This window comes from Petromyzon marinus, unplaced genomic scaffold (genome assembly GCF_048934315.1).
Source record: "Petromyzon marinus isolate PM22_M1 ecotype Great Lakes invasive population unplaced genomic scaffold, UKy_Petmar_22M1.pri1.0 PM_G_Scaffold_121, whole genome shotgun sequence".
In the NCBI taxonomy this organism is placed as follows: domain Eukaryota; kingdom Metazoa; phylum Chordata; class Hyperoartia; order Petromyzontiformes; family Petromyzontidae; genus Petromyzon; species Petromyzon marinus.
The window spans coordinates 7365-30112 of NW_027422675.1; the positions used below are offsets into that span (position 1 = coordinate 7365).

A 22748-nucleotide genomic window follows, 5' to 3' on the forward strand; every position below is an offset into this window, starting at 1 on the left:
CCCGGGACCGGCCGGGTCCGCCCGGGACCGCCCGGGACCGCCCCGGACCGCCCGGGACCGCCCGGGACCACCCGGGACCACCCCGGACCGCCCGGGACCGCCCCGGACCGCCCGGGATCGCCCGGGACCGCCCCGGACCGCCCCGGACCGCCCGGGACCGCCCGGGACCGCCCGGGACCGCCCTGGAACGCCCGGGACCGCCCGGGACGGCCCGGGACCGCCCGCGACCGCCCGGGACCGTCAGGACCGTCCTGGACCGCCCGGAACCGCACGGGACCGCCCGGGACCGCCCCGGACCGCCCGGGACCGCCCCGGACCGCCCGGAACCGCCCCGGACCGTCCAGGACCGCCCCAGACCGCCCGGGACCGCCCCGGACCGCCCGGAACCGCCGCGGACCGCCCGGGACCGCCCCGGACCGCCCGGGACCGCCTGGGACCGCCCGGGACCGCCTGGGACCGCCCGGGACCGCCCGAGACCGCCCGGGACCGCCCTGGACCGCCCGGGACCGCCCGGGACCGCCCCGGACCGCCCGGGACCGCCCCGGACCGCCCGGGACCAGCCCGGACTGCCCGGGACCGCCCGGGACCGGCCGGGACTGCTCGGGACCGCCCGGGACCGCCCGGGACCGCCCTGGACCGCCCGGGACCGCCCAGGACTGCCCTGGAACGCCCGGGACCGCCCAGGACCGCCCGGGACCGCCCAGGACCGCCCGGGACCGTGCGGACCGTCCGGGACCGCCCTGGACCGCACGGGACCGCCCGGGACCGCCCCGTCCGCCCGGGACCGCCCCGGACCGCCTGGGACTGCCCGAGACCGCCCGGGACCGCCCCGGACCGCCCGGGACCGCCCCGGACCGCCCGGGACCGCCCGGGAACGCCCGGGACCTGCCGGGTTCGCCCGGGACCGCCCGGGACCGCCCCGGACCGTCCTGGACCGCCCGGGACCACCCGGGACCACCCCGGACCGCCCGGGACCGCCCCGGACCGCCCGGGATCGCCCGGGACCGCCCCGGACCGCCCCGGACCGCCCGGGACCGCCCAGGACCGCCCGGGACCGGCCGGGTCCGCCCGGGACTGCCCGGGACCGCCCCGGACCGCCCCGGACCGCCTGGGACCGCCCAGGACCGCCCGGGACCGGCCGGGTCCGCCCGGGACTGCCCGGGACCGCCCCGGACCGCCCGGGACCGCCCCAGACCGCCCGGGACCGCCCCGGACCGCCCGGGACCGCCCCGGACCGCCCGGGACCGGCCGGGACTGCTCGGGACCGCCCGGGACCACCCAGGACCACCCCGGACCGCCCGGGACCGCCCCGGACCGCCCGGGATCGCCCGGGACCGCCCCGGACCGCCCCGGACCGCCCGGGACCGCCCAGGACCGCCCGGGACCGGCCGGGTCCGCCCGGGACTGCCCGGGACCGCCCCGGACCGCCCGGGACCGCCCCAGACCGCCCGGGACCGCCCCGGACCGCCCGGGACCGCCCCGGACCGCCCGGGACCGGCCGGGACTGCTCGGGACCGCCCGGGACCGCCCGGGACCGCCCTGGACCGCCCGGGACCGCTCGGGACTGCCCTGGAACGCCCGGGACCGCCCGGGACCGCCCGGGACCGCCCAGGACCGCCCGGGACCGTGCGGACCGTCCGGGACCGCCCGGGACCGCACGGGACCGCCCGGGACCGCCCCGGTCCGCCCGGGACCGCCCCAGACCGCCTGGGACTGCCCGAGACCGCCCGGGACCGCCCCGGACCGCCCGGGACCGCACGGGACCGCCCGGGACCGCCCCGGTCCGCCCGGGACCGCCCCAGACCGCCTGGGACTGCCCGAGACCGCCCGGGACCGCCCCGGACCGCCCGGGACCGCCCCGGACCGCCCGGGACCGCCCGGGAATGCCCGGGACCGGCCGGGTTCGCCCGGGACCGCCCGGGACCGCCCCGGACCGCCCGGGACCGCCCGGGACCACCCGGGACCACCCCGGACTGCCCGGGACCGCCCCGGACAGCCCGGGATCGCCCGGGACCGCCCCGGACCGCCCCGGACCGCCCGGGACCGCCCAGGACCGCCCGGGACCAGCCGGGTCCGCCCGGGACTGCCCGGGACCGCCCCGGACCGCCCGGGACCGCCCGGGACCGCCCGGGACCGCCCAGGACCGCCCGGGACCGCCCGAGACCGCCCGGGACCACCCGGGACCACCCCGGACTGCCCGGGACCGCCCCGGACCGCCCGGGATCGCCCGGGACCGCCCCGGACCGCCCCGGACCGCCCGGGACCGCCCGGGACCGCCCGGGACCGCCCGGGAACGCCCGGGACCGGCCGGGTCAGCCCAGGACCGCCCGGGACCGCCCCGGACCGCCCGGTACCGCCCGGGACCGCCTCGGACCGCCCCAGACCGCCAGGAGACCGCCCCGGACCGCCCGGGACCGCCTGGGACCGCACCGGACCGCCCGGGACCGCCCAGGACCGCCCGCGACCGCCCGGGACCGCCCTGGACCGCCCGGGACCGCCTCGGACCGCCCGGGACCGCCCGGGACCGCCCGGGACCGCCCGGGACCGCCTGGGACCGGCCGGGTCCGCCCGGGACCGCCCGGGACCGCCCCGGACCGCCCGGGACCGCCCGGGACCGCCCGGGACTGCCCGGGACCGCCCGGGACCGCCCGGGACCGCCCAGGACCACCCCGGACCGCCCTGGACCGCCCGGGACCGCCCGGGACCGCCCGGGACTGCCCGAGACCGCCCGGGACCGCCCCGGACCGCCCGGTACCGCCCCGGACCGCCCGGGACCGCCCGGGACCAACCGGGACCGCCCGGAACCGCCCGGGACCGCCCGGGACCGCCCGGGACCGCCCGGGACCGCCCTGGAACGCCCGGGACTGCCCGGGACGGCCCGGGACCGCCCGGGACCGCCCGGGACCGTCAGGACCGTCCTGGACCGCCCGGAACCGCACGGGACCGCCCGGGACCGCCCCGGACCGCCCGGGACCGCCCCGGACCGCCCGGGACCGCCCCGGACTGCCCGGGACCGCCCCAGACCGCCCGGGACCGCCTCGGACCGCCCGGAACCGCCCCGGACCGCCCGGGACCGCCCCGGACCGCCCGGGACTGCTCGGGACCGCCCGGGACCGCCCGGGACCGCCCTGGACCGCCCGGGACCGCCCGGGACTGCCCTGGAACGCCCGGGACCGCCCGGGACCGCCCGGGACCGCCCAGGACCGCCCGGGACCGTGCTGACCGTCCGGGACCGCCCGGGACCGCACGGGACCGCCCGGGACCGCCCCGGTCCGCCCGGGACCGCCCCGGACCGCCTGGGACTGCCCGAGACCGCCCGGGACCGCCCCGGACCGCCCGGGACCGCCCCGGACCGCCCGGGACCGCCCCGGACCGCCCAGGACCGCCCCGGACCGCCCTGGACCGCCCCGGACCGCCCGGGACCGCCCGGGACCGCCCAGGACCGCCCCGGACCGCCCGGGACCGCCCGGGACCGCCCCGGACCGCCCCGGACCGCCAGGAGACCGCCCCGGACCGCCCATGACCGCCCGGGACAGCCCGGGACCGCCCGGGACCGCCCGGGACCGCCCGGGACCGCCCGGGACCGCCCGGGACCGCCCGAGACCGCCCCGGACCGCCCGGGACCACCCGGGACCGCCCGCGACCGCCCGGGACCGCCTGGGACCGCCCGGGACCGCCCATTAATTGATGAGATCAAACAGTTCTCGTTGAAACCCTCTGCTGCCAGACCACCAAGATTATATGGCCTTCCAAAGATACACAAAGAAGATACACCCCTTCGTCCCATCGTCTCTACTATCAGCTCCCCCACCTACAAACTGGCACGTTTTCTGGCTGATATACTGCGACCTTTCACTGGAAAAACCACCTCTGCGGTACTAAATTCTACTCACCTGGTATCGACAATCAAAGACATTTCCCTGTCCCCAAACGACCTGCTTGTCAGTTTTGATGTGGTGTCCTTGTTCACCAAAGTCCCGGTACCTGACACCATCGCTATCATTGAAGACCTGGTTCATCAAGGACTGCATACTGATGTACCCCCCCTGGTGAGACATTGCTTAACCAACACATACTTCACCTGGAATGGAACTTTCTACAAACAAACTGAGGGCACCCCAATGGGCTCCCCCCTATCTCCGGTTGTAGCCAACGTATTCATGGAAAAATTTGAAACTGACGCCATCCAGACTGCCACTCTACGCCCGACCTTATGGAAGAGGTACGTTGATGACACCTTTGTCATCTGGCCACATGGCCAGCCTGCTCTAGACCAATTCCGCGACCACATCAATTCCATACACCCAGCCATCAGATTTACCATGGAGGTCGAAAAAGATGGCAAACTACCCTTTTTGGATGTCTTAATTAAAAGGAGACATGATGGTTCAATGAGCCACTGTCTACAGGAAAGCTACCCATACAGATGCTTACTTGAAACCGGATTCCCACCACCATCCATCCCAGAAGAACTCCCTCATCAAGACTCTATACCATAGAGCCCAATGCATTTCCGACCAGGAACACATTACCTGTGAACTCAAGCACGTACACTAGGCTCTCAGGGCTAATGGCTACTCCGACTACACAATCCGCAAAGCCATCACTCCAGTCATGAAGAAGGATCCTCTTGTGGAGCCACTCAAAACCATCACCTTACCCTACATTGCAGGGGTCACTAAAAAGATCTCCAAAATCCTGAATAAACACAAGATCCAGGTCCGATTCAACACAGTACACAAAATCCGTGATTTAGTTCCATCTGTAAAAGATGCTCTTCCAGACATACAGTACCCGGGCGTTTACAAACTAAAGTGCCTCTGTGGTAGTAGCTACATTGGAGAAACCAAAAGACATATCTCGGACCACATCCGCGAACATAAAGCAGACTTGAAACACGGTAGGACGAACTCCTCTGCCGTGGCAGATCACTGTTACAATTCAGTGGGCTCACATGACATTGACTTCTCCAAGACGGAGGTTCTTTGCAAACCAACCGGCTACCATGAGAGATTCGTTCATGAGGCCATTCACATATACAAGCACAGAGACAATTTCAACCGAGAAGATGGATTCAGGCTTAGTAACCACTGGAAAGATGTGTTAAATCATTTCTGTTCTTAATTATTGTATTTTTACGATGACCTTCAGACCGCAGCTCTTTCGCCAGCATTGCCTCTTAATACCTCTCACACCACGGTTAATGGTATGGTTTACAACATGGAGTATACTAGGGCCTCGCAGCTGTCTCTCTCCCCCTCCTCTGTTCCGACCATGGACGAACTCGTCCGTCTGAACGGGGCCCGTAGCTATCCGTGGTGCGGAAATTTGAGGGTAAGAATCCACCCATTTTTTCGCCATATAGCATTGTGATATATAACGACTTATTGTTGGTAGCTTAGCTGATTGGAGAATATATAGAGTTTATTGATAACATGAAGGTAATTTATATTTTAGTTTTTATTGGTTCACTATATAGTACTGTGAATAGCTCAGATGTGTAGTCATTTCTGTGACCAGTCACTAGCAAATCACTCAGTTATTTCAATGCTAAATTCGCCTAGTTATTTCAATGCTAAATTCTCCTGTTTGATTTGTACTAAGTGCCTCGGTGAATGTGTATGCTCTGACTTCAACGTAGCTATTTCTGTAGCAGTTACAAGCGAATCACTCAGCTATTTCAATGCTAAATTCTATGCTAATTCCATTGTCAAGGAGTGCCTCTGCGGATGTGTATGCCTTAACTTAGCTATTTCAATGCTAAATTCTATGCTAATTCCTTTTAACAATGGGTGCCTCTGCGGATGTGTATGCTTTAACTTTTAACATAGCTATTTCTGTGACCAGTCACAAGCTAATCATTCAGCCATTTCAATGCTAAATTTTATGCTAATTCCTTTGTCAAGGCTCTTTGTTCCTCTCACACAGCTTAAAAGCCGTGATCTGAACGTGGCTCTCTCACTCCAGCGCTGTCCTACCAGACAGTCTCGCCCCCTTCACCTGATGAAGGCCGCTTGTGTTGTGGCCGAAACGTCGTGAGAATATTATTGTGTTATTTTATTTTATCAATTTATTATTTTATTCTCATTCTATGTGACTTTACCGAAAGAACCAAAGAAGATGAATCATTGCAGTCACGAAAGCTTTAAATCGAAACATAGTGAATGCTTGGGGGCTTATTGGCTCTTGCTCCTGGTTAGAGATCTACCCAACCCACGGGCCCACAAAGTGTTCAACTTCACATTCTTGTCATTAAAGGCCTGTGACAAAGGTGCATCTATTGGGGCAACATCGTCTCTGGCTTACACATCTACCGGGTCTCCATTTGACTTTGTATTGTCTAGGAGCAAGTCCACCCACACCTCCACTTCCACAAACTGCTGGCAGTTGCCTCACTCTGACTCAGAATTCTCCTCCTGCTTCACGATGTGAAGGTCCCATTTTGGAGTTGAATCTTCATCTTCACATATTACCTTCACTTCTTCGCTCATCACTTCTTCACATTTCACCTTCACCTCTTCACATTTCACCTTTAAACCTTAAAAGTGTCCAAGCTGGTATTTTCTTCTGGTTCTTGTTTCAGGAGGGATGGGCTCATTGCGGCACTTTGACTTTCACAAGCTGATTTCAGACTCCGACTCCGCTCCTTGTGATGCTTTTGTGTTCTCTGGTGTACTTGAAGATTTGATGAATCTGCAAACGACTTCCCGCACAGAGTACACTTGAAGGGTTTCTCTCCTGTGTGTGTTCTCTGGTGTTTTACAAGAGCAGATGAACGTGCAAATGCCTTCACGCACACACTGCACTTGAAGGGTTTATCTCCCGTGTGTGTTCTATGGTGTACTTGAAGATGTGGTGACTGTGTAAACGCCATCCCGCACACAGTGCACATGAAGGGTTTCTCTCCCGTGTGTGTTCTCTGGTGTGTTACAAGATTACATGACTGTGTAAACGCCATCCCGCACATCGTGCATCTGAAGGGTTTCTCTCCTGTGTGTGTTCTCTGGTGTTTTTTAAGAGTAGATAAATCTGAAAATGCCTTCCCACACACACTGCACCTGAAGGGTTTCTCTCCCGTGTGTGTTCTCTGGTGTATTTTAAGAGCAGATGACTGTGAAAATGCCTTCCCACACACAGTGCACTTGAAGGGTTTCTCTCCCGTGTGTGTTCTCTGGTGGGTCTCAAGAACTGATGGCCATGCAAATGCCTTGTTACACACAATGCACCTGAAGGGTTTCTCTCCTGTGCGAGTTCTCTGGTGCTGTGTAAAATTTACAGTCCGATCCGTGCTGTATGCACGCTGGTCGCATTGTTGGCTTGTCGTACAGAGCTGTGCTGACTGCCTTTGCTCCATCAGACCAGCATCAGCTGCAGACAGAAAAAAAGAATATCCACACCATCTACACGTCAGTATCGAGGCACAGAGGAATGCAAATATACACAGTCACATATCACTTGCACGTCTTTACTTATTCATGATATAGTGAAAAAGTTTCAAAAATTCATCACACGGGCTGTTGTGGCACACAATGAGAGGGCAAATGGTTATAAACATGCCTGGAAGCCCTCGTATCTTCAAAATGAATGTTCACCCAAAACTCCGAGCACACAATTTCGGCTGTCTGGCTACAAATATGGAATATTTATAAAAAGCTAAATTCAGCTGACATAGCAAAGGGTGTTGATGAAGCATACACAACACGGCGGGGTGGGACCTCAAGGCCAGCACCCAGCGGCATGGTAAACAGTGGGGTGGGAGGGAAAAGCCCCTAGGCAGATAAGAGTTGACTCAAGTTGGAGGGAGCGAGGGGATTATCGATGAGTCAACGGCGAGGAACGCAGGCACAGAGACAATGGGAAGGGGGGGGATGACGCGACCCCCCCAACCCCCCCAACGGCCAGAGCGCTCAAAACGTCCGCAAACAGGATTCGATTGGATGCGCAGGGTGATGTCATGTCACCCGGGGGTTAAGGGGGGCTTTGGAGACATAAGGGGGCCGGAGGGGCGGATTGAATCAGAGTCCTTCTGGAGTGGCGGAGGAGACCAGCCGTCCTCAGCGTCCGTGCGACGCATGCAAGGTGGAGCTGGAAACGATCGGCCAGAAAAAGTCCCCGAGGCGTGCATCTTCCCCAGCCCCCATTGGGCAGCTGAAGAGGTGAATGGGTACGGGGAGGGGGGCCAATTCAGTCAGCTCGAGCTTGGGGGATAGACGCACTCTGCGACGGCCAGGTGACAGGAGGTTAGGCGCTGTCCGAAGGGTGCTGGCTGGAGGGGGCCATAAACGGGGGTCCCTATTCGGAAATAAATCTTAGCACAGACTGACGTTGTGACGCGTGGTGCATGTGTGCGTGTGAAGAGCGGTGGGACAGCGATCGGCGTACGACGGTGTGTGGGTGACTATAAATCAGTGTGGGTGTGTCGCGCGCGCATATTAAAATACCAACGGTTGCCCGCGCCGGCGCGTGTCTGTGTGTGCACCAACGGTGAGACACACGCGAGTGTCACTAGTGTCTGTGCACACCGCAGTGTTAATGGTGAGACACGCGCGAGTGGGTGGGTGGGGGGGGCATCAGCCCCCACCCATTAGACGTGCCCCCCCCCCCGCTCGTGGAGAGTGAGAGGGAGATCAGCCCCCACGTAATGGGGAGTGGGGGGGGGCATGAGCCCCCACAAACGCTGGGGATGAACAGATCCGACTTCAGCTGCATGTGTGTGCTGTGTTCACCTCCTGTTTCCATTCTTACAAAGAGTTCGAGAGGAAAACAAAAATAAACTATTGTTTTGATATAACCTCCGTGTTCAACAGAGTTGATAGACTTTACTGCAAACACAAACTTGACACTGTCACACACTGCCATGAGTAAACAGGTGGCGGTGTGACCAGAACCATGCCTGGCCACCTTCATCTGCTCTGCATTAATTCTTCCTCACTCCACCAAGTAATGAATCGTCTCTCTCTCCCCGTGGTGAAGATGTTCCCCTCCACACATTCAGAGTCAACAGCGGCACGCGCTTAGCGTCTTTGACCGATAGATACATTGACACACGTATTGTTGGTTCTTTCAGTAAAGTCAGGTAGATAGAAAATAAAAATAACAGATTAAATTTAATAAGATAAAGACCACTCGTGTTGCGATCGAAACGTCGTGGGTTTTTTGCTTCATTTTCAATTTTTTTTTATTTTATTGTCATTTTATTTTCTATCTACGTGACTTTACCGAAAGAACCAAGAATATTAATTCCTGCAGTCACCAAAGTTTTAAGTCAAAACATTCACACAAGTTGACAAAGCCTCACCTTGTGTTGTTGTGGGCAGGTCGCTTCTGATAACAAGAGCGGTATAGCAGCTCAAGCGGGCTTGGCCTGGTAACAAAAGAACGACAATAAAACCTGCGTGAATATTTACAATAAAACAAAGTTACAAAGTGGCGAGCCGGGTGAAGACAAATTAAACTTAAGCGAGATAATTAAAGCGAACGCAATCAGGTGAGGGCAGGAGGCAAAGCCCCGCGTGGCTAGGCCCCGCGTTGTAAAGTTCCAACCTGGACATCGATCCCCATGCTCGCTGCTACTCAACTGACATCCCTACGAGAGAGAGAGGCTCTACCTTGGTAAACAACAACAACCACCACCACGATGAGAATTTCTCACCTCGGATTTCAGTGCAAGCGCGGATTGGCAGCCTCCTGCTACCTCGCGACGTCACGCGGGAAAGCAGGTAACATGACGTCACTTCCAGGGTAAGAGACACGCCCCTCCCATAATAAGCGGCTCTGTAACTGAATAAATTATACTCTTTGGTTCTAATGGGTAAAGTCACGTAGGTAAAAAATAAAATAACAAAAATCACGACGTTTCGGCCACAACACAAGCGGCCTTCATCAGGTGAAGGGACGAGACTGTCTGGAGGACAGCGCACAGTACACGCACAGTACACACACACGGTACACACACACACACACGGTACACACACACAGTACACACACGTACGCACGGCACACCCACACTCCTTCAGTCACGTGACTAAGGTTGACGCGCCGCCCCGTCTCCCGAGGTGACCTCTTGGCTCTCTCGTCTCTCCTCGACACGTAGATTTATTTCTTACTCTTACCTAGAAGCGTCATTGTATGTCTGTCTGTGTCTGTGGACGCAACTTGAAAGGAATTGTACTCACACCCTGTGGGGTTTACGTTTCAAATAAAGTGCCCAGATACCACGCGATAAGCCCCGTGGTGAGCCAGTGCTATTCCTATTTCCAATCCGTCAACGTGAAAGTAGTTAAATTAACAATTTATTACTAATCTCCATATATACCAAAGGCAAAGTTGTGAATGTGTGCGTCTGTTCAAAATGTTTAGTGTACTTCTCGACACGCACCAAACTGGAAATTTGCCATGTGGGTAATTTCCAGACTGTACACCGTGCAAACATAAAAATAGACTTTTGTATATTTTTTGGGGGGGGCGCGCAATAATGGATAAGCATGAAAACACCACGATACATAGGACTTACTTTGATTAGAGTCTTGGAATTGATTGTGTACATGTTGAAATTGTTAAATGAGCATTTTGAGCACACTATTTTAATAAATGTTCATGATTCTGAGAATATAAGTGTAATTCTGAGTATCATAATGACCACATTGGAATTGTCATCATGAATGGGGGGTACAATCATTTTTATAATAGGAATGCGGTTTTGAGCATGACTATTCATATTTCGGACTCATTTATGACAATAGATTCACGATTAAATTGCGATTTTGTTTTGCTCATCAATCAGGACACTGTTAATGATGCGCATGCCCATAAATTGTTTAAATTACTAGAACTGCAAGTTGTGTATACTCTCCAACCCCATTCCTCTACCTACCCATTCCCTTGACGAGCTCCGTGCCCACTTAAACCCATGACGATGGCGGTGACGATTCCACCTCTCGCTGTAACAATCAAAGCACCTCCAACTTCTGAATGCAAAGGTGCTGGTTGGTGCAACGCCAAAAAACATCGTCAACGCCGCTCCCAAGCCCGCCCTACGTCAGTTACATCGCTAGAATCAACAAAATAAAAAGTTCCACAGAGGAAACTAAAATGACATTACGCAATCCCCAAAGTGGCACGCGGTAGGCTACACGACTCGGAGAACAGCGTCAGACTTCAAGACTTGCATCGCCATCATCATCATTCTTCCTCTCCACAAGTCATCGCACGTCAATATTCAACAAGCTGCACACACGTGCAAGTAACCTCTAGACCCGCCACCTGCACAGTTAACGCGATCAGACCCGGGGGTCAAATTAAAATTGTGTCGTCTTTGGTGACGTATTACAATCGGTGTAATTTTAATGATGTACGTACAGCAACGGCTGTACGTACATCATTAACTGCATGCAACTGCTGTACGTACATCGAATTATATCATTGACAACGGGGTCCTTTTTGCGATATCTGCGTGCGGTCTTTTAATTATATATATACGTAGTCAGTTCATTAGTATGGGGTTCCTCTATAAGGAATTGTAATTGTAAAATGTATTACTTAATAATACGATTCCAGGCCACACTTAGCTTGTAGCAGTCAGAGCAGTTAAAATGACTGTACATGTGTAGGTATGAAATAAAATAAATTTAATTTAAATAAAATTAATTTTATTTATTAAAGCATTTCATTTAATTTAACGTAGGTATAAAATGAATGCAATTTAAATAAAATAAATTTAATTAATTTAAAATTTTTAAATAAAATAAATTTAATTTATTAAAAATGTAATTTAACGTAGGTATAAAATAAAATTAATTTAAATAAAGTAATGTAATATATTTTAAAAATTAAATTAAACGTAGGTATTAAATAAAATAAATGTAAAAAAAATATGATAATTTATCAAAAATTTCAATTTAATTTAACGTAGGTATGAAATAAAATAAATACAATTTAATTGATTACAATTTAAATAAAATTTAACGTAGGTATAAAATAAATTTAAATTAAATTATAAAACTCATTCATTTATAAAAAAAAAATTACGTAGGTATAAAATACATTTTAATTAAATTAATTAAAATTTTAAATGAAATTTAACGTAGATATAAAATAAAATGTAATTAAATTAAATAATAAATACATTTTATTTTCTACCTCCGTGACTTTACCGAAAGCAAAGAGTGTGGACCCACGTGACATCAAGGCTGTCCTAGTCTAGGCAAGGGCTCAGGGTGTACCGGGCCTTTCACAACAACAGTCGCAGCAGCAGCAACAACGGTTCTCTTGAGAAAATGTTTTAAAAAAGAAAGTCAACGTAGCTTACCTTGACACTCGCGAACTTTAATGATTAAAATAATTAAAACAAAACTAAACACTCACACGCACATGGGCGCGCGGGGTTCAGCTTGCAGGGCATTATAAATGGTAGCGTCCTCCCGCGATCTGATTGGTCGCCGCGTGCCAAAGTGGGGAGGGGGGGGAAGGCCAGCGATCCGATTGGTCGAGAGGCAAACCTGGGAGCGTCTCCGGCGATGGTGCGCAGCGATTGGTCAACGGTTGTCCTATGCTAATTTTGGTATGCTAATTAGTTTTAATCTGTATGCTAATGTAGTTTATTTATCCATACTCATTAAGTTTAATGTTTATCCTAAATTAGTTACAAATTTATGCTCGTTTAGTTAACATTCTATGATAGTATCGTTATATTTTTTATGCTATAACAGCAGTGCATACTGGCTGTGGTGGTACCTGCTATGATTACAGCAGGCATACCGACTAGTGGTACCTGCTATAATTACATCAGGGCATACTGTGGTGGTACCTGCTATGATTACAGCAGGCATACTGCTTAAATGCTTTATCACGTGTCGTGAATGTGATAGTTTCATCCCAGAAATGGTGTCCTTGACCGGCCCAGAGCAGACATTTCACTTTGCCTTAGAACCTGAGGTGGCACAGCATTAGCAATTCCAAGTTCTTTATGTGACCAATAGCAACGAATAATGTGGCAAACATTTGAAATGAGTGGGTTATGACGTACTGTACTTCACTCTTATCGACCATTAACGTGAGTCTGTGTTACTGGCGTTGTGCTGCCTCGGCTGGTACCAACTTCTTCTTTGACCACGTGGACCATGCGGATGAATGGTCTACGCGGGTCGAGTGACCGATGGAGAAGACCTATGGGGGCACGCGGCGGGAGACTCTCAGGCGAAATCGTGGAAGTCGCGTGACAGAGGCCACGCGTGGAGGATAGATGCATGCTGGTGAGACGTCGTCTTCAGTTTAATTTAAGTTTCATGTGTCAGGTGCAGAGCCCTGTGAGCCGTGCGGCTCTTGACTCGGGTGCAACCGCAACAAAAGAAAAACGTGAACATATTCATGTTGTGGGTCACTGTTGACGATGTGGGTCCCTACTGACGAGGTGAGTGTCAATATTCATGTTGTGGGTCACTGTTGATGATATGGGTCCCGATTGATGATATGGGTCCGGATTAAAGAGATGAGCGTCGCTTTTGATGTGGGTCTCTATTGACGAGGCGAGCATCCCTGTTGACAATGTGGGTCCCTGATGACGATGTGGGTCCGTGTTAACGATGTTACCACTGAATTGGTCCTCGTCTAATAGCCTATATGTTCTACCATATGTAAAACCATACGACAATAAATGTTACAATACATAGCATGTATAGGAATTAAAATTCATGTCAACCACCACTCACCCTCCCCTCGACTCACTCCCACGCTCAGCCCTCCACTAGGGTACCCCCCCCCCCGCCCATACCGGTGGCAGAGGGCCTTGTTGGACCCAAGACATCTCTCCTTCTTTCCACAGAGCTACAAGACAATCAGAGTCTAGTCGTCCTACACATCATCAGCAAGACGGATGAGGTGAGCTACGTCTGGCTGTGTGTGGCGCCGAGCGTGAAGATTTTCTTCTCTTCTGCAGCGTGCGTCCACGTCAACTTTCACCATCAAGCGCGCCCAGACTCCTCCACGGCTCCGCTGCCTCTCCTGCCCTCGTGCTCCTGCTTCCGCTCCGTCCGATCGCCCCCCTCTCCTCCTGCCCCTTGCCGTCTCTCTTCACACGCGCACTCCGACCTCCCTCGCCTTCCATGTCAGGAGGTACGCCCGAGATCACTCGTCCTGCCTGCACCAGCGACTCACGCATCGTCTGACCGCGTCTCCGTTCATGCAGGTAAGGGCACCATCATGGCGTAGCGGTTAGCGGCGCTGCGCCATTCTCGCTCACGTCCAATACCAGCGACAATTAGGGGCCGTCCGTGAATGACGTCACGCACCTAGAGGGGGGGGGGGGGGGGGGTCAGACGTTTGTGACGATGTGTGACAAGGGGGGGGGGGTTTGAGAAAAGTGACGTCACATCAAATTGCGCAACTTTAAATAAATATAAACGCGTTCTACTTAAATAAACTTTGTAATGTTTTCTACCTACATCAGAGTGCAGCGCCACATTTACAACGCACTACAATGACAACAATAGTTTAAAGCGATTTGAAGCATGTTTTATTTTTGGGGGGGGAGGGGGGCAGAACTTTGTGACGTCATAATTGAGGGGGAGGGGTCTGACTTTGTGTGACGTCGTGTGACGATGGGGGGGGTCAAAAATCCTCTAAAATCACGTGACGTCATTTAAGGTCGGCCCCTTACCTGAAGCAGTCCTGAGCGTCACTTAGGTGGACTCAGCCATAATTAAGGTGGTGAGGTGGGTGGGGGTGCTAACATCAGAATTTGAGAGACGAGCGGCCAGCCGTGGTTCTGTCCACACCAGCCCCTGGTGTTGTTCCATCGCGACCCTCACCGGTGCTCGCTAACAGCACACGCCCAGTGGGAGTCGATGAGTCCGTGGGTTTCTGTGCGAGTCCGTGGGTCCATTGTGCGTCTGTGGATGCGTCAGTCTACATTGGGGAGCCTTTGTCTTTGCAGTTTGGGGACTTGTGCAGCACTAGTGTGTAGTAGTGTATAGTGTAGTGTATAGTGTAGTAGTGTACTGTGTAGTAGTGTAGTGTATAGTAGTGTAGTGTATAGTGTGTAGTGTATAGTAGTGTATAGTGTAGTGTATAATAGTGTATTGCATAGTAGTGTATAGTGTAGTGTATAGTGTAGTGTATAGTAGTGTATAGTGGTGTATAGTGTAGTGTATAGTAGTGTAGTGTATAGTAGTGTATAATAGTGTAGTGTATAGTAGTGTATAGTGTAGTATATAGTGTAGTGTATAGTGTAGTGTATAGTAGTGTATAGTAGTGTATAGTGTAGTGTATAGTAGCGTAGTGTATAGTGTAGTGTATAAAAGTGTATAGTGTAGTGTATAGTAGTGTAGTGTATAGTAGTGTATAGTGTAGTGTATAGTGTAGTGTATAATAGTGTATAGTGCAGTGTATAGTTTAGTATAGTGTAGTGTATAGTGTAGTCTATAGTAGTGTATAGTGTAGTGTATAGTGTAGTGTATAGTTTACTATACTAGTTATCACGTGACTAGTGTAGCTAGCCAGGTGGTGACCACACTCGTGCGTGCATCTCCACCCGTCCGTGTTTGCAAGTAAGCGCTCGTGTGTGTATGTGCACCCGCGTGTTTGTTCGTGTCTGTATGTATGCACACTGTTGCACATGGTTCGCTCGTGTGGGTTCGTAGTGGAACGCACTGCTCATGAAAACGTTGCCTCGTTACGCGGTAAATGATGCGGCACGACAGGAGGGAACTGCAGGGATGAGGCTCTCCAGTCTTGGTGCTGTGAATGAAAACAGCGCCAGGGTGGAGCGTCCCATCCCTACAGCTCGTAGCTGTGACGGAGCGAGAGTGATCAGCGGACAGCCACCATGGTTGCCAGGTAAGGGGAGACTTCACCCGGAACTCTCCTCCACACGTGTTCCCCTTGAACATTGTCGCAATAAACGTACGATCAGGAATATTTAAAATATCCGACCTTTGTTGTTCCGCAAGAATATTAACGCTCAAACTCGTATCGAACTCTTCATGAATTCACTTGGTCAAACAGTTCAGGTACTCGGCAAACCATTTCACCACCCGGTATGCAACAGTTAAACAATCTACTCCAAATCAACACCGAAATGTCAAATTATCATCCACCATTGACTTCCACATCGATGGAAGCCATTTGCCATGACGTCCAAGCCATTAAACACCGGAACAACGAACGTGCCATTCAAGTACATCTTGAAACCCATTATCTGAAGTAGTTTGTATTAAACAATACCTAAATAATAGAAACACGTTTACAATATTGAGCGAAGTTAAAGTCACGGACTTTTTCCAACTTTAGCTCAACAGGACCACAAAAGCTCAGATATGTGGTTCATAATAAATGAATAAATCTGATTGAAATCATCAACTGGCCAAACACTTTCTGATTTCAACATCACCTTATAAAAGAAAAACATTTTAAATATAAGCGCGCAACTTTATTTATCTGTGATGAGCGCTGCACTTTCCGTTGTTTTCATGCAGGGGGCGCTGCAAACCTACGCACCCCCTGCATGGACGACGGAGGCGCAGGGACAGACGTTCGATTACGTTGGAATCGATCTGCAGACGGCGGTCTTCTCGCACGGCCAGCTCCGTGTCGCCTTATCTCGATCCCGCAATCCCAAACAGGTGAAAGTCCGCATCGAACCGAACCCCCGGCAAGGCCATCTACTTAATGACGAGAGAAAATTCACATGAAATGTCCTTTTCAATGAAGTCTTCCACAAGCTTTTAATGAAGAAATAAAATCATCTAATTCAAAACAACACAATTCAAAGATGCTTCATTTCAAAACTTCAAAACGGAGCATGGGGTATTTGCGTGAATGCGTCCTTTGTGTGCAAATGTTGTGAATTTCCTGGCCTGAAGGCCGTCAATGTCTTGGACCCTTATTGGTGCACAGCGTCTCAACAACAGCAGTGGGGTTTGCTTCAACCGATGGTTACGAACATCCAGACGTGAATCAGCAAGGAGCATTTCTAGTCCTAGCTAGACAAAATCTACGTCACCACGTAAGACAAAACTACAATTCGTGTTGTAGAGAATGTACCTCCTCCTATACGTGTAACTTTCAAGTGGTATGCATTGTAACTCATGAATGATCCGAGTGTGCTACCTATTTCAAAGACAATGAGTTGCTCGAGATGCTTCGTGGATCACAAAAACACCGTTTGACCTGTATCACAAGAACAACGGGTCTCACCTGAGTTCTCTGTACAGGTTACTTCCAAACAGACACACACACTTTGTCCTAACATCACTTATTCAATATTTGACCCTTATCGATCAAATGTTACAAGTATGCACAAAACCAGACAAGTATTCATTCTAAATTATTGACAGGCATATTGACAAAATTGGATTACTGCAATGAAATATACTGCATCACGTTACATCATATTAACAAGAAGCTTTTAAAAAAAAGTTGCAGTCTGCTTCACAGTGAATGTAAAACATACTATTGTGTCATTCAAAATGAGTAGGCCATTGCATGCTGGCGTCTGAGTGAAAATGTAGCAAATTCTAAACATTACCTACAAACTACACAACTGAGATGACACATCAATCATCGCCCCCTACTGATAGGCTCTTGTCCACATGCAGGCCGGTGCAGGGCCACCACCTTGTGCCACACAGGGGCAGCTGCTACTTGGGGATGCTCTTTGAGTGTTTCAGACGAGGTACGACACAAAACTCCGAGTTGCTGAGGCGATTAAGCAAGCACCGTGTAAAATAAATTATTATGATAACATAGTGAATGCTTGGGAGCTTATTGGCTCTTGCTCCTGGTTAGAGATCTACCCAACCCACGGGCCCACAAAGTGTTCAACTTCACATTCTTGTCATTAAAGGCCTGTGACAAAGGTGTATCTATTGTAGCAACATCGTCTCTGGCTTACACATCTACCAGGTCTCCACTTGACTTTGTATTGTCTAGGAGCAAGTCCACCCACACCTCCACTTCCACAAACTGCTGGGAGTTGCCTCACTCTGCCTCACAGTCAGAATTCTCCTCCTGCTTCACGATGTGAAGGTCCCATTTTGGAGTTGGATCTTCATCTTCACATTTTACCTTCACTTCTTCGCTCATCACTTCTTCACATTTCACCTCGATACCTTTAAAAGTGTCCAAGCTGGGATTTTCGTCCGGTTCTTGTTTCATGAGGGATGGGCTCATTGCGGCACTTTGACTTTCACAAGCTGATTTCAGACTCCGACTCCGCTCCTTGTGGATCTTCCGATGCTTTTGTGTTCTCTGGTGTCTTCGAAGATTTGATGAATCTGCAAACGGCTTCCTGCACAGAGTACACCTGAAGGGTTTCTCTCCCGTGTGTGTTCTCTGGTGTTTTACAAGAGAAGATGACCGTGCAAACGCCTTCACGCACACACTGCACTTGAAGGGTTTCTCTCCCGTGTGTGTTCTCTGGTGTTTTTTAAGAGCAGATGACTGTGAAAATGCCTTCCCACAAACACTGCACTTGAAGGGTTTCTCTCCCGTGTGTGTTCTCTGGTGTAATACGAGATCAGATGACCGTGAAAATGCCTTCACGCACACACTGCACTTGAAGGGTTTCTCTCCCGTGTGTGTTCTCTGGTGTGTTACAAGATTACTTGACTGTGTAAACGCCATCCTGCACATCGTGCACCTGAAGGGTTTCTCTCCCGTGTGTGTTCTCTGGTGTTTTACAAGATCAGATGAATCTGAAAATGCCTTCCCACACACCCTGCACTTGAAGGGTTTCTCTCCCGTGTGTGCTCTCTGGTGTGTTTTAAGAGCAAATGAATCTGAAAATGTCTTCCCACACACACTGCACTTGAAAGGTTTCTCTCCCGTGTGTGTTCTCTGGTGTTTTTTAAGAGCAGATGACTGTGAAAATGCCTTCCCACACACAATGCACTTGAAGGGTTTCTCTCCTGTGTGTGTTCTCTGGTGGGTCTCAAGAACTGATGGCCATGCAAATGCCTTGTCACACACAGTGCACTTGAAGGGTTTCCCTCCTGTGCGAGTTCTCTGGTGCTGTGTCAAATTTCCAGTCCGATCCGTGCTGTATGCACGCTGGTCGCATTGTTGACTTGTCGTACCGAGCTGCTGTGCTGAGTGCCTTTGCTCCATCAGACCAGCGTCAGCTGCAGACAGAAAATAAGAATATCCACATCATCTACACGTCAGTATCGAGGCACAGAGGAATGCATATATACAGTCACATGTGACTTACACGTCTATACTTATTCATATATTCATGATGTAGTGAAAAAGTTTCCCAAATTCATCACAGGGCTGTTATGGCACACAATGAGAGGGCAAATGGTCATAAACATGCCTGGAAGCCCACGTATCTGCAAAATGAATGTTCACCCAAAACTCTGAGTACACAATTTCAGCTGTCTGGCCACAAAAGGAATATTTATGAGAGCTAAATTCAGCTGACATAGCAAAGGGTGTTGAAAACAAAACTATTTGTGTTAGGCAGAAATGCATAAATTAATGTTCAATCGCAACTTAGAGGTGTGAATCCAGGCTCAGATGTCCTTGAATGCTGGGATGAACAGTTCCGACTTCAGCTGAATGTGTGTGCTGTGTTCACCTCCTGTTTCCATTATTATAAAGAGTTCCAGAGGAAAACAAAAGTAAATATTGTTACGCTATAACCTCCGTGTTCAACAGAGTTAATAGACGTTACTGCAAACACAAACTGTACAGTCACTGGGTAAACAGGCGGTGGCGTGTCTAGAATCACGCCTGGCCACCTTCATCTGCTTGGCATGAATGCTTCCTCACTCCACCAAGTAATTAATCGAGTATCAACGAACATATCCGAGGCTAACTGGAGTTTGCGTGTCTCTCTCCGTGGTGAGATGTTAACTACCTCACCTGGTATACAGGAAGTCGTGGGTTCGATCCCGACCCTGACGCCTGCTGTATATTTGGAGTTTGCGCGTCACTCCGTTTAGCGTCTTTGACCGATAGACATTGACACACGTATTCTTGTTGATTTCGGTAAAGTTACGTAGATAGAAAATAACAATAACAGATAATACAATTACATTAAATAAAGACCACTTGTGTTGCGATCAAAACGACGTGAGTTGTTTTGCTTTATTTACATTTATTTTTATTGTTATTTTCATTTAATTTTCTATCTACGTGACTTTACCGAAAGAACCAAGAATATAAATTCCTGCAGTCACCAAAGTTTTAAGTCAAAACATTCACACACGTTGACAAAGCCTCACCTTGTGTTGTTGTGGGCAGGTCGCTTCTGATGACAAGAGCGGTATAGCAGCTCAAGCGGGCTTGGCCTGCTAACAAAAAATGAAAATAAAAACTGCGTGAATATTGACAATAAAACAAAGTTACAAAGTGGCGAGCCGGGTGAAGACAAATTAAACTTAAGCGAGATAATTAAAGTGAACGCAATCAGGCGAGGGCAGGAGGCAAGGCCCCGCGTGGCTAGGCCCCGCGTTGTAAAGTTCCAACCTGGACATCGATTCCCATGCTCGCTGCTACTCAACTGACATCCCTACGAGAGAGGCTCTACCTTGGTAAACAACAACAACCACCACAACCACCACCACAACAACCAGAATCGCAATGAGAATTTCTCACCTCGGATTTCAGTGAAGGAAGCGATAGCTTCCAGTTACCTCGTGACGTCACGCGGCAGCAGGTGACATGACGTCACTTCCGGAGTACGAGACACGCTCCTCCCACAATGAGCGGCTCCGTAACTAAATAAATTAGAGAATCTTCTTTGGTTCTTTCGGTAAAGTCACGTAGAATGATAATAAAATAATAAATTGATAAAATAAAATAACACAATAATATTCTCACGACGTTTCGGCCACAACACAAGCGGCCTTCATCAGGTGAAGGGGGCGAGACTGTCTGGTAGGACAGCGCTGGAGTGAAAGAGCCACGTTCAGATACGGCCTTTAAGCTGTGTGAGAGGAACAAAGCGCCTTGACAAAGGAATTAGCATATAATTTAGCATTGAAATTGCTGAATGATTAGCTTGTGACTGGTCACAGAAAGTGCTATGTTAAAAGTTAAAGCATACACACCCGCACAGGCACCCATTGTTAAAGGAATTAGCATAGAATTTAGCATTGAAATAGCTAAGTTAAGGCATACACATCTTGACAATGGAATTAGCATAGAATTTAGCATTGAGATAGCTGAGTGATTAACTTGTACCTGCTGCAGAAATTGAGCTTGTACCTGCTGCAGAAATAGCTACGTTAAAGTCAGAGCATACACATTCACCGAGGCCCTTAGTACAAATCAAACAGGAGAATTTAGCATTGAAATAACTAGGCGAATTCCAGCATTGAAACAACTGAGTGATTAGCTAGTGACTGGTCACAGAAATGACTACACATCTGAGCTATTGGTTCACTGTGTGTGTACACTGTGTGTGTGTACACTATGTGTATACACTGTGTGTCACTTTGTGTCGCTGTGTGTGTCACTGTGTGTGTGTCACTGTGCCTGGCACAAGCGTCGTGGTGACGTCACCGCCACTTAGTGGCGAATGGCGGTTGTTGTTGTGTCACTGTCACTGTGTGTCACTGAGTGTGTACACTGTGTGTGTGTACACACACAGTGTACACACACACAGTTTACACTTTGTGTGACAGTGTGACACAGTGTGTACACTGCGTGTGCACACTGTGTCACTGTGTGCCACTGTGTGTGTGTACACTGTGTACACTGTGTGTATACACTGTGTATGTACCCTGTTTGTGTCCACATTGAACCAAACCCCCGGCAAGGCCATCTACTTAATGACGAGAGAAAATTCACGCGAAATGTCCTTTTCGATGAAGTCTTCCAGATGTAAATTGAAACAAGCTTTTAATGAGGAAATTAAATCATCTAATTCAAAACACAACACAATTCAAAGATGTTTCATTTCAAAACTTCAAAAACGGAGCATGGGGTACTTGCGTGAATGCGTCCTTCGTGTGCAAATGTTGTGACTTTCCTGGCCTGAAGGCCGTCAATGTGTTGGACCCTTATTGGTGCACAGCGTCTCAACAACAGCAGTGGGGTTTGCTTCAACCGATGGTTACGAACATCCAGACGTCAATCAGCAAGGAGCATTTCTTGTCCCAGTTAGACAAAATCTACGTCAACACGTAAGACAAAACTACAATTCGTGTTGTAGAGAATGTACCTCCTCCTATACGTGTAACCTTTAAGTGGTATGCCTTGTAACTGATGAATGATCCGAGCGTGCTACCTATTTCAAAGACAATGAGTTGCTCCAGATGCTTCGTGGAACACAAAAACACCGTTTGACCTGTATCACAAGAACAACGGGTCTCACCTGAGTTCTCTGTACAGGTTACTTTCAAACACACACACACTTTGTCCTAACATCACTTAGTCAATGTTTGACCCTTATAGATCAAATGTTACAAGTATGCACAAAACCAGACAAGTATACATTCTAAATTATTGACAGGCATATTAACAAAATTGGATTACTGCAGTGAAATATACTGCATCACGTTACATCGTATTAACAAGAAGCTTTTAAAAAAGTGGCACAGTCTGCTTCACAGTGTATGTAAACATACTATTGTGTCATTCAAAACGAGTAGGCCATTGCATGCTGGCGTCTGAGTGAAAATGTAGCAAATTTTAAACATTACCTACAAACTACACAACTGAGATGACGCAACAATCATCGCCCCCTACTGACAGGCTCTTTTTTTCGATTTAAAGCTTTCGTGACTGCAAGGATTCATCTTCTT

The 22748-nt window shown here is 51.2% G+C and overlaps 1 long non-coding RNA gene across 1 annotated transcript; it reads right to left on the reverse strand.

The window, feature by feature from the left end:
• Window positions 1-12303: 12303 nt before the first annotated feature.
• LOC142909416 (uncharacterized) lies at window positions 12304-15690 on the reverse strand. Its single transcript, XR_012932327.1, has 2 exons — window positions 14805-15690; window positions 12304-14285 (listed from the first exon to the last, which is right to left on the reverse strand). It is a non-coding gene; the product is annotated as an uncharacterized LOC142909416 (long non-coding RNA).
• Between the last annotated feature and the right edge of the window lie 7058 nt (window positions 15691-22748).